The sequence below is a fragment of the Pyxicephalus adspersus genome, chromosome 4 (genome assembly GCF_032062135.1).
Source record: "Pyxicephalus adspersus chromosome 4, UCB_Pads_2.0, whole genome shotgun sequence".
NCBI lineage: Eukaryota > Metazoa > Chordata > Amphibia > Anura > Pyxicephalidae > Pyxicephalus > Pyxicephalus adspersus.
In genome coordinates, this window is record NC_092861.1 from 59,118,666 (window position 1) to 59,133,237 (window position 14,572).

Consider the following 14,572-nt stretch of genomic DNA (forward strand, 5'->3'; position numbering starts at 1 on the left):
AAAAAAGTAAAAGGAAGATGTTGATTTGTTGGAACATTAGATCTTCAATCAAACAATGCCCTTGGATAAAGTTGATCTAAATAAAGATAAAAAGCAAGAAAAATCTGCCCACTGTTATTTTGGTTAAACAAATCCATCTTTCATTTATCAAAAGTGCGTTGTTCCTGGAAGCCTTGTCTTTTCCTGTAGGTTCAATGGAAAGGTGTAGTCTTGTTTTATTGAAGTTTTAGTTTTTTCCTGACACACTTCCCATGCAGGATAAATTGGTGTGATCGCTTCCTAACTGTGGATGCATCTAGCACTTTGACATGAAAAGCTGTTATAATTACCTGCAGATCCTATAATGAATTGTGGAGTTGTTATTATTATTATTACTACTAATAATACTAATATATTATGCAGTGTTGTACATTAACATAGGGGCTGCAGATGACAGGCAGATACAAACAATGACACAAGAGGAGGAGAGGAACCTGCCACAGCTTAGTTATGGAGACATGTATTACCATCAGACAACTCTTATGCAGAATATGCTTGGTCTGTCAGTCTTTGACAAATGATAGCAGTTGACTGAAATCAAAACCACTTTTATTTTTCTTATGTTGAAAGGATTGATTTCAAATATGTGGTGATCTTTTTAAATACTTTGTCAGACTCATGGGTATTTGTGGCATTGTTTGCATAATGACACCACACAAAAGAGAGTGTGAAATTTTTCAGATGACAACTTTTTGGTAATTTAGATTATGATAATGGTAATGATGATTATGATAAACATCATGGGAAGTCTGTATGTCGTTTATCCAGGTATATCATCTTATTCTTTAGGTGTTGTTTGAATAAAGAAAGGATTAACATTTTTCAACAAAATGTGACATGATTGTATGTGCTGATAATAACCTCTATTCTCTGTAAAGCCCTCAGTAAGACCTAGCTCATATAGACAACTGAAAGAGGGGACTTAATGGGTATTTTCAAGTGCTGAAAGTTCTCATTCACCCACCATTACTAAGGGATAAAAGGGATAAGTGACTGAATATCCTTCTAGACCAGCCCCCATCCTACTTACACTCAATCTTGTGTAAATAATCCAACAGAGTCTATGAATGCTTTAAATCCCTGAGGAATAAAGTAACTGGGAAGGTAAGTACAAAGAGAATTGGGTTATTGGGGAAAAAAGACAAGCCTAAAACAGTGTTTAATGCAGATTTATTAACAATATTATTTCTGGTATACATAATGGGACGATGATTATATGATGGATATAAATAATTTCCAGTGTTAATGAAAAGCCTAACATTTAATGTAATTTTCATTTTACATGTTAGTTCTACATTGGTTTTAAAAAGTGAAATTTAAGCAGATTCATCAAAAGACATCATTATGATTACAACAAAGACATTGCACCAATATCTCTGTTTTGCTCCTGTAAAAGATGCACTATAACCATAAAATCCTAAAAGCCATTGTCAAGACTCATTAGGTAAACTCATAAAAGATTATAAAGAATGCTGCTGCCATTAAAGGACTATAAATTAAATTTGACATTCCTTAAATCTGAAGCCTTTTGCAGACACAGTCTCTACATCAGCTGACATTGTAAGAATGGCTAATGGGTAGTAATTTTTTGATGAAAAGGTGATAGCATCTAGAAAACCTATAAATCCTGAACTGCTACAAACCTTAAAGGAAGTCAGAAGAATATCATTCTGACAGCAGTCAAGGAAATTTATGAAAGCCCTACTTTCATAAGATTTCAGAGATTTTGGTCACTGCTTAGTTCATTTTTTTCTTGCTTCTCAATGCTTTAATGACCTGCATGTAGCTTCTTCAACATTTCAGATCTGCAGCCTTTTGGGATTGCAATTTTATCTTCCCACATAAACTTTTCAAGCCAGAAGATAAAGCTGTAATCCCAAAAGGTTGCAGATCTGAAATGTGAGAGAAGCTGCATACAACTCATCAGTCAGGCACTTAAAGCTCCAAAGAACAAATAGCAATGTATTGGATTTGTATATCCAGGGACATAAACAAATTTAACTGCAAGGACTGTCTAGAAAACAGACCCGACAGCAACAAAGAGGCTTATTTTTCAACATTTTTACTTAGATAACTCTTTATATAAGGTACAAATTGTTTGTTTAGACTTAATGGTAGCTCAGAGCGTTCTGGGATACCTCTAGCATGCACAGAAGGGGCTTTTCATGCATGCACAGTGAGATGGGAACGTTTCTTTTTTTCTTTACAGCAGGATAAGTCCCCTGATCTTGTGCAGTTCGTAGCCAAATCAAGGAAGAAGATGGCAGGAGAAGCGTCAGGGCAAAGGAAGATTCCAGGACCCAATGGAGAAATTGGGGGCTCTGCAGAAGAAAAAGTAAGTGGTGTTTTTTTATTAAGGATTCTAAAAAATATAACTACAATGCCTTACAAAAGAACTCTCATTGCATCCCCCTCTCATTGCAATCTGAAATTAAGATGAATTTTCATCTGAATTTTATGTAAAAGACTTAGCAATACAGTCTATTTTGTTGAACTAGAATGAAATAAAAATAGCTATTAAATACAAAAATAATTTGGAAAATTGTGAGCATTAATGCTTTCATCCTCTTCACTAGGAACTCCCTTAAATAAGATCTGATCCTACCAACTAACTTCAGAAATTGCTATAAGAAAACATGTTTTGAGTTTCCCAAACAACTTTTTGGTGGATTCCCTAAACACATGGAAGAAAGTGCTCTGGTCAAAAAAAACTAAAATAGAACTTTTTGGCAATCAAGGCAATTTCCACATGTGATACAAATCCAATGTTTCCCACCCCTCCAAGACCACCTTGTCCCACCGTGAAACATTGTGGTGGCAGCATCATGCTGTGGTCATGTTTTTCAGCAGGGACAAGAAAACCAGCCAGAATAAAAGGAAACATGCATGATACTAAAAATAGGAATATAGGAAACTAGAAGTTAAAGTCCTGATTAAATGACAAAATTCTCCTAGATGTGTTGAACTAGTACAGACATACCCCAAGAGTCTTGCAGCTGTAATGCAGCAACAGGGGACTTTACAAAGTATTGACTTAAAGAGGATGAGAATGAACGCTATGTTCTGGTTATTTTTCCTAATCATTTTCTACATTTACCTGTATGGAGTTTGCATGTTCCCCCCATGTTAGGTTTCCACCATGCACTCCAGTTTTCTACATGCTCACAAAAACCTTTATTAAAGTCAGTTGGCTTCCCCAAAAATTGTCTCTGCTATGTGTAGAAAAACAAGCAGCAAACAGCAGAGTGCAGGCTACCAAACTAATGGTCACAACATTGATAATACAATAAAACTAAATAAATACAAATACATTTTAAAAATAAAAAGCCCAATTTTAACCCTATAGGTTATATTGTGAAAAAAACATAACAATCACCGAGTAGGAGGAATACTTTCACAATGCACTCTATAGACTCTATTTTTAATACAGGGAATCTGACATTCCCCTAAACATTGAAACCCATGGACCTACCTGATGATGCCATTATCTCTATCTATAGATTTTTATGTAGATATCATATTTGTAGAACTATTTAACATTTTTGGAATGGTAAAGGGGTTTTATATACTTTTATACTGATATTCCTGGTTAAGAGGGCAGTCTTTAATAAAGGTGGCTTTCAGATTCCAGAAAGGCTTCCCCCAGGCCCTCAGAAACATTTTGGGACACATGTTTTGGGGATAAGGCCCTTTCCCTCAACATGGCACGCCCACTGTTAAGGAGAAATGGGGGTCTAGCATGTTCAGGAAAGAAAAAAAAGATTAGATACAAAATGTCTGCTACACATTAATTTTTAGACTACCATTGAATTATTATAAAACATATCTTTTCAGATCTACTTTAAGGGTGATAGTATTACCAGAGCTCTGATTAATGTTATAGGAATAAATAATACTGGAGAAAAGGGTACTAAAAATGTCAGTATATGGTGAAAGCTATATTTATTTTATTGTATTCTCAATTTGGACACAATAAATAATTACTAGTTACCTATTTGCAGTCACACTCAGCCAGATTCCAAATTAGCTGAGACTAGCAGAAAGTATTAAAACCTTACTGTTCAGCTACAATATAATGTAATGACTATTCAGGTGCCTAGCTACACCATGCTGCATTAACTAAACTGTCTTCAACATTCCTATGCTTATGATTATATACATAGGTACTTTTGATTGAAGAAAATTACGTTTACTTTTGAGTAAGTAGTGTTTCTATTACTTGTCATTTTCCTTTTCTTATACATCTCCACATATTTTACTTTCATTCTGTTTCAGTAGCAGAATTCCATCCTGCCTCCTTATTTTCCTTTTCTTGCTTTAGATCTTAAACCCCACATTAAAAATAATATCACTTTAAATTCAAAATATAAATGTATTTAAATGTTTTAGGTTTAATATGTGATAGACATTTAAAATTCTGTAGACCTTCAATCATGAGACCTTTTAATTTGCTTCAAATGCCAGCAGTTCACTACATCAGATAAACGTGAGTGATATGCTATTGGAACAGTATGTTCCAGCTTTCAGCCTATGATTTTAGGAAACCTTTAAAGCATGTTCTGCAAAAAGGAAGATCTGAAAAGCTAAGGTCTGCTGTATGTATGCTCTAATAAAGCTTAAAGCCTGCCTGAAATTGCAAGTATAGATGTGCAGTGAGTGCATATTTTCAGTCTTATCTCCTCTTTCAGAAGTTCCATAGTATGTCTAAATGTGATTATGCAGTCCAAAGCTTCAGTTCATCATCAATCTGCCACAGCAGGTTAATGAACAGAAGATCAGGAATAAGCACTGTGCAATCCCACGGAGTATAGCCCAGTGGGGTGCTGTGTGTACCCCCCCCCCCCCCCCAACACACACACACACTCTCTAGGGAACAGAGCTGTGCTGCTTTTGGAAACCATCAAAAAATAATATATACAAAGACAATTAATTGATGTCCATCCAATGTCTGTATGAGACTTGATAGGAACCAGATTTAGACAATCAGTAACCTGTGAGACACCCCCTACACACAAAACAAATCTGCATGATATTTGTGATAAGGAGCTTACACATTACTCATCTACTTTACCAAAGACCACTAAAGTGGCAGCGCAGGCAGCAACATATTCACAGTGAAAAGGATATTTTAGGGCATTTCCTGGCAAAAATTATTCAAGCATCATAACACAAGGGGTAACAGGACTGTAAAAAGAAGAAAGACTTCAATGGGCCAATAAGCAGAAATTTGAAAGAAATTAGATTTGAAGTTCATAAAATACAATTTATCCATAATACCATATTATAAATATAAAGAAATGTTTGTATTTTCATCCATGTGTTTTGTCATTATATTTTAAAATTCTGCAATACTAGACTCTTTATTGGTGATGAGTATGAGTCATTTAACAGATAAAGAAAAAAAAAACAAAGATGTTTAGTATTAAATGTAATAAAGTATAAGATGTTTTTTTTTTTCCCCAAAACCAACATGTCTGCAAACCTAATTTTTCTGGTGATACTACAGGTATGCCTTACGCACCTATAATTTGATATACTAATGGTGCAGGTTCAAAGATCGCTATTTTCACTGTGTCTTCATTGCTTTATAGATTTACAAAGGTACATGTGATACATAAATGAAGCTCTTCTAGACAAGGAACAGCAAACATTAGATAAAAATGGAATATTCAGAGGTTCCGAATGAAAAGAAACAAACGATTAGCAGCCTGGAGGTAGTGTTAGTCCTAAAAGCTTCATTTTGTAGCATTGCAAAGTTAAGTTCCAGGTTCCAGTCTCAGCCAGGACATTGTTTGCAAGGTGTTTGTAAGTTCTCCATGTGCTTGCGTGGTTTCCTCTGGGCAAAATAACTGGCTTATACCGTCCATCAGCCCAAGTTGAAAATTTGATTAAAGGTCTGCTTTAAACTTCTATGTCAGATATATTTCTGTTGAGTCAGACTATAATTAGTGACATTATATATAAAAAAATATTTATATATATCCATTGTATTTGTATCTAACGGCAGAATGGTGAGATATATCAACCACAGGCAAATCCTTAGAGTAGCAGGGAGTTTTTATAGGTTTAGAATATAAACTGTCATCATTATAGTATCACTGTTCATGAAGGTGAAAGCTCTTGCGGTGATTACAACTAAATTAATGAAAATGTGCCAGCCGTTTTAAAAAATACTGTGTTAATGTCTTAATGGATGTTTCATAATAGGTAGGATAGGGTAGGCAGTTTATTCAGCAGATGGCTGCCAGTGCAATTCTAAAAAGAATGCTATAAGTGACCATGGACCTTAGGTAGTGGGAGCAATATCCACTCTCAAATGTAAAGCCATGCTTCATTTTGAAGAAAATTGGGAGATTAAGGTTCTAGCAACTATCACTGAACATAAGAAGTGTATCTGTCTGTCATTTGTAACCCCTATTTAATGTACAGCGCTGCGTAATATGTTGGCCCTATATAAATACCGTTGATTAATAACAATTATAATAAGAAGAATATGTGCTGGGGTTGAGAGGCAAAGTAACCATAAGGCCAGTAAATTTTCCCAGAAAAGGCAGCCCTAACATGGGCAAGATCAAGCTTAGATTAAACAAAAATTGTACTTACCTTTACTGGGGAAAAGCCCTTAATCCCTCTGGACACTGAGTCTAGTAGGTCCTGCACCATCACGGCTAATCTGTTCTTTCCAATGCATATGGGACAGAAGTCCATCTTCTTTTTTTCTTCTTCCACTTTCCGGACCAGATCTTGCAATGTGTAACAACCAGGTCAGGTGACATGTCTTCCTGAAAAAGTAAAAGTGCAGATCTCCCTGAGTATGTGTACAGTTCTGGAAAGTCCCTCATGATGATAGCCCGATTTCAGGCCTGTGCAGGAGCAGTCCCTGCCTCTTGGGATATGTGAAGTATGTATCCCAGGAGGCTGTTTCCCCTTCAGTCTTTACCTCCACAGCAAGGCAAGATGGAAAGGTAGGGGATTACCGCAAAAAGCATTTAAGATAAAACAATTTAACCTCCTAAATGGTAACCCCGAGTGTGGCTCGGGGTAAAAAACAACAGCTGATAGCGGCAACCCTGAGCCACCCTCGGGGTAGCTAAAAAAATAAAGAATAAAGACCTACCTGGTCCCGCCGGCGTCCTCCAGTGACCTGCCCTTACGATCCCATCCTCTAGGTGCATACTTTTCCGCTAATCTGTCCCCCGGCAATTGCGCTGACGTTCCCAAGCAGTTCCCGGTGACGTTGGTGCATGCGTTGGTGCATGCGCGGGAGCGTGGCAGGAATTTCAAATTATTTTGTATTGGATTTAATACAAAATAACTATTGAATTCAATACAAAGTAATCATTATAAAATATATATATTATATATGCTACTGTACAGTTATATTACAGGTTTTAGTATTTTTTATTTATTTATGCACACTTGTTTTAACAGTTTTTTTCTTGTAATAAATAAATATTTTCAGTGAGTTATGCCTAAGAATTACAGACCTACAATGTAAAATAAATTTTCATGAAAGACAATGTAGTGCTTTTAGACATATAAATCCAGACAGAAATGAACCACCCATGTAGTTAAAAAAAACCTCATTTTTAAATTATATAAAGGGTTAGCCAACCTTTTGTATAATGTTAAAATGTGGTGTTAGGTCCACTTTACCATTTACTGATAAAGTGCAAATTTACATAAATGTAGCAGTCTATAGCTCTAATTTGCTTTGTTTCATTTGCACATATTTGTGTCAGGTCACTAGTGTCAGGATCAGAGGAAGGCTCTAACTGGTATAAAGTGCTTGAGCTGCAGTGTATGACACCAGCTGTCATCATCTCCTAGATTCACATTCACACTCTTACTTATATTGAAGAACAGATTCTGCTATCTGTAGGACATCACACTGATTACTCCACACTGTGCCATAAAGCCGCAGAGAACACTCTGTAATCAAATGAGAGCTTGGACACAAGACATTGACAGGTCACATATCCAGGCCTTCCTCCTTCTGACACTTTTTTCCCCAGCTCATTAATATGATTTAAAATATCTCCAAATTCACTGGAATTTTTTATGAAACACAATGACAGCAAATCTTTTAAAGTTGTGATCATTATATTTTATTCTATTGATATGACACCTTTCAGCCATACTATCAATGACCAAGTGTGTTTAGCTAAAAAAAAGTATGAAAATATTTTAAATATTCTAATAAATCCTAAATCATGATTCTGGTGGAGACCACAAACAGCTATCATTGGACTACAGAAATATAGATAGACGGTGGGTATAAAGTGCCTGCAGAAGATAAGAAGCAACGAAAAGTAACCAAGTATTAGGAAGATGAAAAATAATAGTTTTTAAATAAAAAAAATATAATACAAACAAATTCATCCTTGCGTTAGGGTTCACAGAAAAATAGCTGTGTTCTACACATATTTATTATATTACTAACTGTAAGAATACAGAATAAAAAAATACTTTTATACCTAGCTATATACAGAGGAAGGACATGAACTTTTAGGTAACTTGAAAGAATAGTAATGCATCAAAAACAACTAGATGCATATTGTTCATGGGGCTGCACAAAAAGTATAAAGAGTAAAAAAAAGTATATTAAAGTAAAGTGTAGTATAGTAAAAAAAAGTATAAATAAGTAAAAAAAAAATATATTAACATCTAATCATATAGAATCATGTAGTTTTTCAGTCTTGACTGGGTGACTGGGTACCATTTTCAAACAATATGTAGATGACAATCATGATGACAAATTTTGAGAAAGTTGTTCAATAGTCAGATAAATTGTAGATTTTTTCAATTTTAATTTATTTTGTATAATAATTTATTAGAAAAATTGTGTTTGTTGTATGGATATGCATGGTGACAATTTTCTTGGATAACGGTCATTATAATATTTGGTGATTATTGGCTTGATTTATTACCTCCTGGGCGGTTAATTTCTGCCGCGCCCCTGTTGACTCATCAGATGCGGAGGACGCCGGCCGGAGGAAGCGAGAGGATGAGGATCGCGAAGAAGGACGCCAGTGGACCTGGTAGGGCTTTATTTACTAATGTTTTACATTGTTTTAGCTACCCTGAACGTGACACGGGGTTACGGCTTTTAGCATCTTTTTTTTACCCTGAGTTACACTCTGGGTTACCGCTGGAGAGGTGAGGTTAAAGCTCTCCAAGGCTAGAGATGATACACTTTCGTCAGTGAACCTGTGTAATTCAGCAAACCTGCAATGTCATTTGCCATTTGATAGCAAATGTTTTCCATCCTGGAGCAGATCCATTCCAGGTTTACTAGATCATCCAGCTTCACTAATGAAAGTGTATCCTCTCCAGCCTTGGAGAGCTTTAATAAATCAGGGCCTTTAAATCTACATAGTCATGTTGATTCAAGTTATTTTTTTTACTATAGGTAGCATCCCTGTAGCAGTTCTGGATCTAGACATGCACTTCAATACTTAGAGGGCACTCTAATAAACAATATATAGGGCATGCATAGTGTGTTTGTATATATATCTTAAATTAGGTTTTTTTTCCCAAGAAATAAAAGATAAAATGATTCATATTAAAGTCAGATAATAAATAACACTTATAATAATAAATACATTTATAAATAAATAAATAAAATATATGTATTGTATTCACATAATAAAAAAATATTTAATTTATTTACAGCCAGCAGATCTATCTATGTTTACCTGTCTATTCTAGGCTATTTCTAATTCTGTTGAAAAAAAATCAATAGCTTGAACTTAAATACAGCCACCAAGCCTATCCCATCCTGCCATCTGTTTTCTAAACAGTTGTCAATCAGAGAGAGAGCTAATCTAAAAGCAAACAGCATATGTTCTGTTCTCCGTTTAGAAAGCCTACAATGATCTGTGACACCAATGCCATGGGTGCACCTTTTATAAAATGATTGTTTGTGAAATAAAGATTAGCAAAAATATAAATTCAATTTAAAAACTAAAAAGTTTAAACAAAATTAAAGTAAATAAAATGTACCAATGACTTTTAGTTATTCTTTAAAGCAGAATTAAACTAAAAATGAAAAAATTACACTTACCTTTAATCCCGCAGATTCCTCGATGGTGCTGGCCTTTCCCAACGATCCGGTCTCACGTCGTACTGAAACTCCTCTTCGTCACCCTGGGCGCCCCCATCTTCTGTCTTCTTCATGTCTTCTTTCTATGTCACCCGATCTGGCACTGGCCTACTAACTCAGGACTGCACTGCCATTGGCTGCTGGGACTTTATATCCCCTCTGCTCTCAGTCACCAGTACCTGTTGTAGCGTATAGCTGGGCTATCTGTGCTGAAGTTTGTTTTCATCTGATTTATTGTTGCTGACCTTGCCTGTTCCTGACAACCCGCTTGAACTCAGCCTGGACCGACGTTTGCCTGTGACCCCGACTCTGTACCTTTTACTTTGTACTTCTTTTGGTGGACTGATCTCATGTGTATGATCTCTGCTCTGTATTCTGGACTTGTCTCTGTTGGAATCATGGTACTGCTTTATTTGTGGGCTCCTGGCTTGCTGCCAGCCCATTCCCAGATACCATTCCTTGCGCAGTAAGTCCTGGGGACAACCAAGTGCAGGGAGAAGTAACCAGTCTCCTGAGGCTGAGCAGGGGCTTACTAAAGGTGAAGACTGCGGTGTTAGATTGGGGGACTGGTGTCTGACCGGGGCCTTATATCTATTTCTTGGGTGGAAAAAATGTCCCTTCTGCGCATGCCCAAGATCAGGCAGCAGCAGCCAGAGCCTCTTCACTCCCATTAAGTCTTGATACGGATACATTAATTACACAGATTTTTTTAACTCTTGTGAATAACCCTGAATATTTGTACTTTACAATATTTGTAACTGGAGTCTGTGTTGTTGATAATATCCCACACAGAAAATCAAAAAATGATAAAACAGGCACAGTCAACCTGGAATTTATCGTTTAAAAGCTATGAGACTGAAGCTTCTAACGTTTTCGGCTGGGAAATAAAAATTACCTTTGAGAATATTTTTAATTCAGTATTGAACAGCCATCTATTTCTACAACTCTATTACCTATTTTAGTGTGATAAGAAATATGTTTTTAATATTTATATAGCTAAAGCCAGTAAGGCCAAATGATGTGGATGACTTCATATCTTCAGTAAAATTGCCTTCTTCAGATTGATGGGATTCTAATGACAGATTTGATCAACTGTTATAAAATAGGAAAGTGTTATTTAAAGAATAAGTGAATTATCTTCCGCTACACAAAATAGAGATATTTATATTCTCTCTGCTACATGCCTTTACACCTTGTCTTTCTGTAGAAATGTGAATATTGTTCTAAGGATATAACATGCCATTATTATCATTGAAGGATGTATATTAGGTTGCACATATCATTATATACTACAGCATTTATACACTGAACTAAAATGTGTTTAGGGAAGCAGTCTGTTTGTGTAATATGTACAAAAGTTAAAAAATGTTTACTTTGGAAAACCTCAAAAGCCAAAAAAAAGGCGTTAAACTGGGTGAGCCATGGTAATTCTTGTTTTGTTCATTCTAGTCACTTTTTTTTTCTATCATAATAGGAGGCAAGAAACTGAACTTCTCTGCCCTTATAATCTTCAGCATTATATTGGTGTGTTCTGAGTTTTAGGGGAAGGTTGGAACTGCTACCATTTATTACAGCTGTCTGGGGTTCTGTTTGAGCTCTTTACCCTCACCCTTTTTTTTTGGTTTGTGAATTGGTACCTGAGGCCTTGACACGTACCCTGAGCTTAAGTTGTCCACCATGCATTTGCAATCTGTCTGGTTTTGGACTCAGAAAGGTCAGGTTTGCCCTATTCTGGTTGTGAGTTTGCTTTGTCAGACCATGGAGGTCTGGTCAAAAGATATCTGTGCTGCTGCAGTGGTTCAGTAAACTTAATAGCTTCTAACTTTAATACCTTTAATAGCTTCTAATTTCAGCAGTGGTAACACATAAACTGTTGGGCAATCTCACTTTGACAGTCCAGGAGCTACAGTGGCTCTATTCTGACTTATTGGTTGGAGTACCTGTGCCTAGTCTTATATACTCACCAGGCTTGAGTGTTTCTTTCTTAGTAAAGAAAATAAAATCAAAACTCTGGTTGAATTATCCAGTCATTGAGTTTATGAGCTCCCTGAGTTTGATGGTTGCCTCCTCCAAGAAAATCCTATTTGCCCAGTTCAATCTGTTCCAACACAACGATTTGACATAGTGAGTTAAGTCCCCAAACAGGCCAGTTTGCTTGTCTTCGAAAACCAGGCATGTCATACCTAGTGGCTCAATATTCTAAATCATCTACAAACTGGACAGGTTTATATCAGAGTATATAGATTCCCTAGTAAAAGCAAAGGATGCCCTAATGGTACTGCAGGACTAGCATACTCTGGTCTATACCCTAATTTTTTTTATATCCTCATCTGTTTTGCAAGATTAGGATTGAGGTCATTCTGGTGACTACCCAGGAAGGTGTATTATGCTGATCTGGTAATGCTTCATGGAAGAGGTTGCTTAAGCTCTACCAGATTATCAGGATCTTCTGTTTTAAGGAACTATTTGCAATCTTGCTTTAAAGTTTTTAAAGGAAATCAGTTTTATCTGGAAATCAATTCTTTTTAAGCTGCTACAGGCCAAGAAGGTTACTTCCTTCAAAGTCATTAACCATATGTCAAAGGTATACTTCATTTGGGGTAAGTCTCAGGGATTCCACCCTTGGACTTACTCTGTGGGTCAAATCACCACTCTTCTGCAGATAGGTCTGAAATTTGTCTTCTATTACTAATAAAGGCCAGAACTCCATTATATCAATGTGTGCAAATAAGTGAGTTAACACCAATTTCCAGAAAAGGGCTTCACTGTTTTTTTTCACCCTCTCAGACATAAATTTATACATTTGTTTACGATAGACATGAGGGCAATTCTTAGATATTTGTGATCCATGATTTTTTTGGTCCATTCTTCCTTTTCATATAGCAATATGTTTATTGTGCACATAATGTATTTTCACCCTGTAAAACCTTTTTAAAAAGAAGGGCTAAAATGGTATTATTTTAGGTAAAATTACAATATTGAGAAATAACAAACTGTTTACTCAGTCAATCAGGAGCCTGCACACTGAGATTTGAAAATCAAGCTGTGAAACACATCTTTGATTTTTTCCTATTAGACTGTTAATGCACAATATTGGATATATTTTCCTTAAAATACTTTTTTCACTTTACTTTTGCTCTCTCCCTATCTGATATAATGCAGAATTATTAATATATACATATTTTATTAATCAAAAGTTATTACTATCATATAATTTTTAAAAAATATTATCTGAACTATAATTATAATATGTATATTTCTATATTATATTTTGTATTATATAAATCTGTGGATAAAAATTAAACAGTAGACATAGAATGCTTGCAAAAAAATCATCCATTAGCCTGGAAAAATTTCATGTAAGCCAGGAGACTGAAATATTTTGGTTGTCATGGGAAGCTTAATAAAGTGGCATCTGAAGATTTTTGAAGATCTGTCAGCTAATGCATATCTCTTTATTCCTCTTCTCTTTATTTTTTGCTCCTTTAAGAAACATACTGATGTCTTGTGACCTCATTTTAAAAATTGCTGTATGCCATGCACCTCTGTACATTCAAATAAAACTCAGAAGACCGAACATTACATATATCACAAGAGTCCAATAAAGTGTGTGATTTAAAATGTAATCAGCATTTTGTTTATTATGTCCCACTGAGGTTCTCAGCTGCTCATACACTGGTTTACACAACCCCATGAGGAGTAAAGTAAAACAACTGAAGTCCAAATGAATGACCTCATTATCGTGTGGAACTCTGAGCGCATTTACTGGGCTAATCCTCATTATTTACACTCCCTAAATTCTTTAACCAAATAGTATTATAACAGCATCAAATAATTTACTTATTCAGCCATCAGACATTAATTATTGACACTGGCAGTTTCCCCATTATTAGAGCTATGTTTTACTTGCTGTGTTTAGACATTATTGCCAAGGCTTTCATGGAAGTTTCAAAAAACAAGCCATAAATTTTCTTGACATAATAATTTATGACATAGTAAGACGTAAGACATAGTATGACATATTAATTTCCAATATATATTTACCCTATGGCTGTAACCAAGTGTTGTCCACGCATTGGCTGGTACCCATGGTAGTAAAACAGTTACTCCTAAATTCTTGTTTTTGGCCATCTGAGAACATGGCAGGTTTACAGGACTGATGAAATAATTCAACTTTACATAATATTAACTTATATGTTACATACTTACATACATTACAACTATCTCTTTGTTCCCCAGTGTAAAATCTAATATTTTTCTGTCTTTGAGCTGTAGACTTCTTTAAATTGCTTGGCTTCTTTTATTATAATTTAGCTTAGTTCCCCCACTATTATCTGCACAAAACCCCCAAAGCATTAACTTGTAGTCCAGTCCTTAGTGCAGATGTACAGGATTATTAGGCTGGACAGATATTTTTCTTATGTGCTG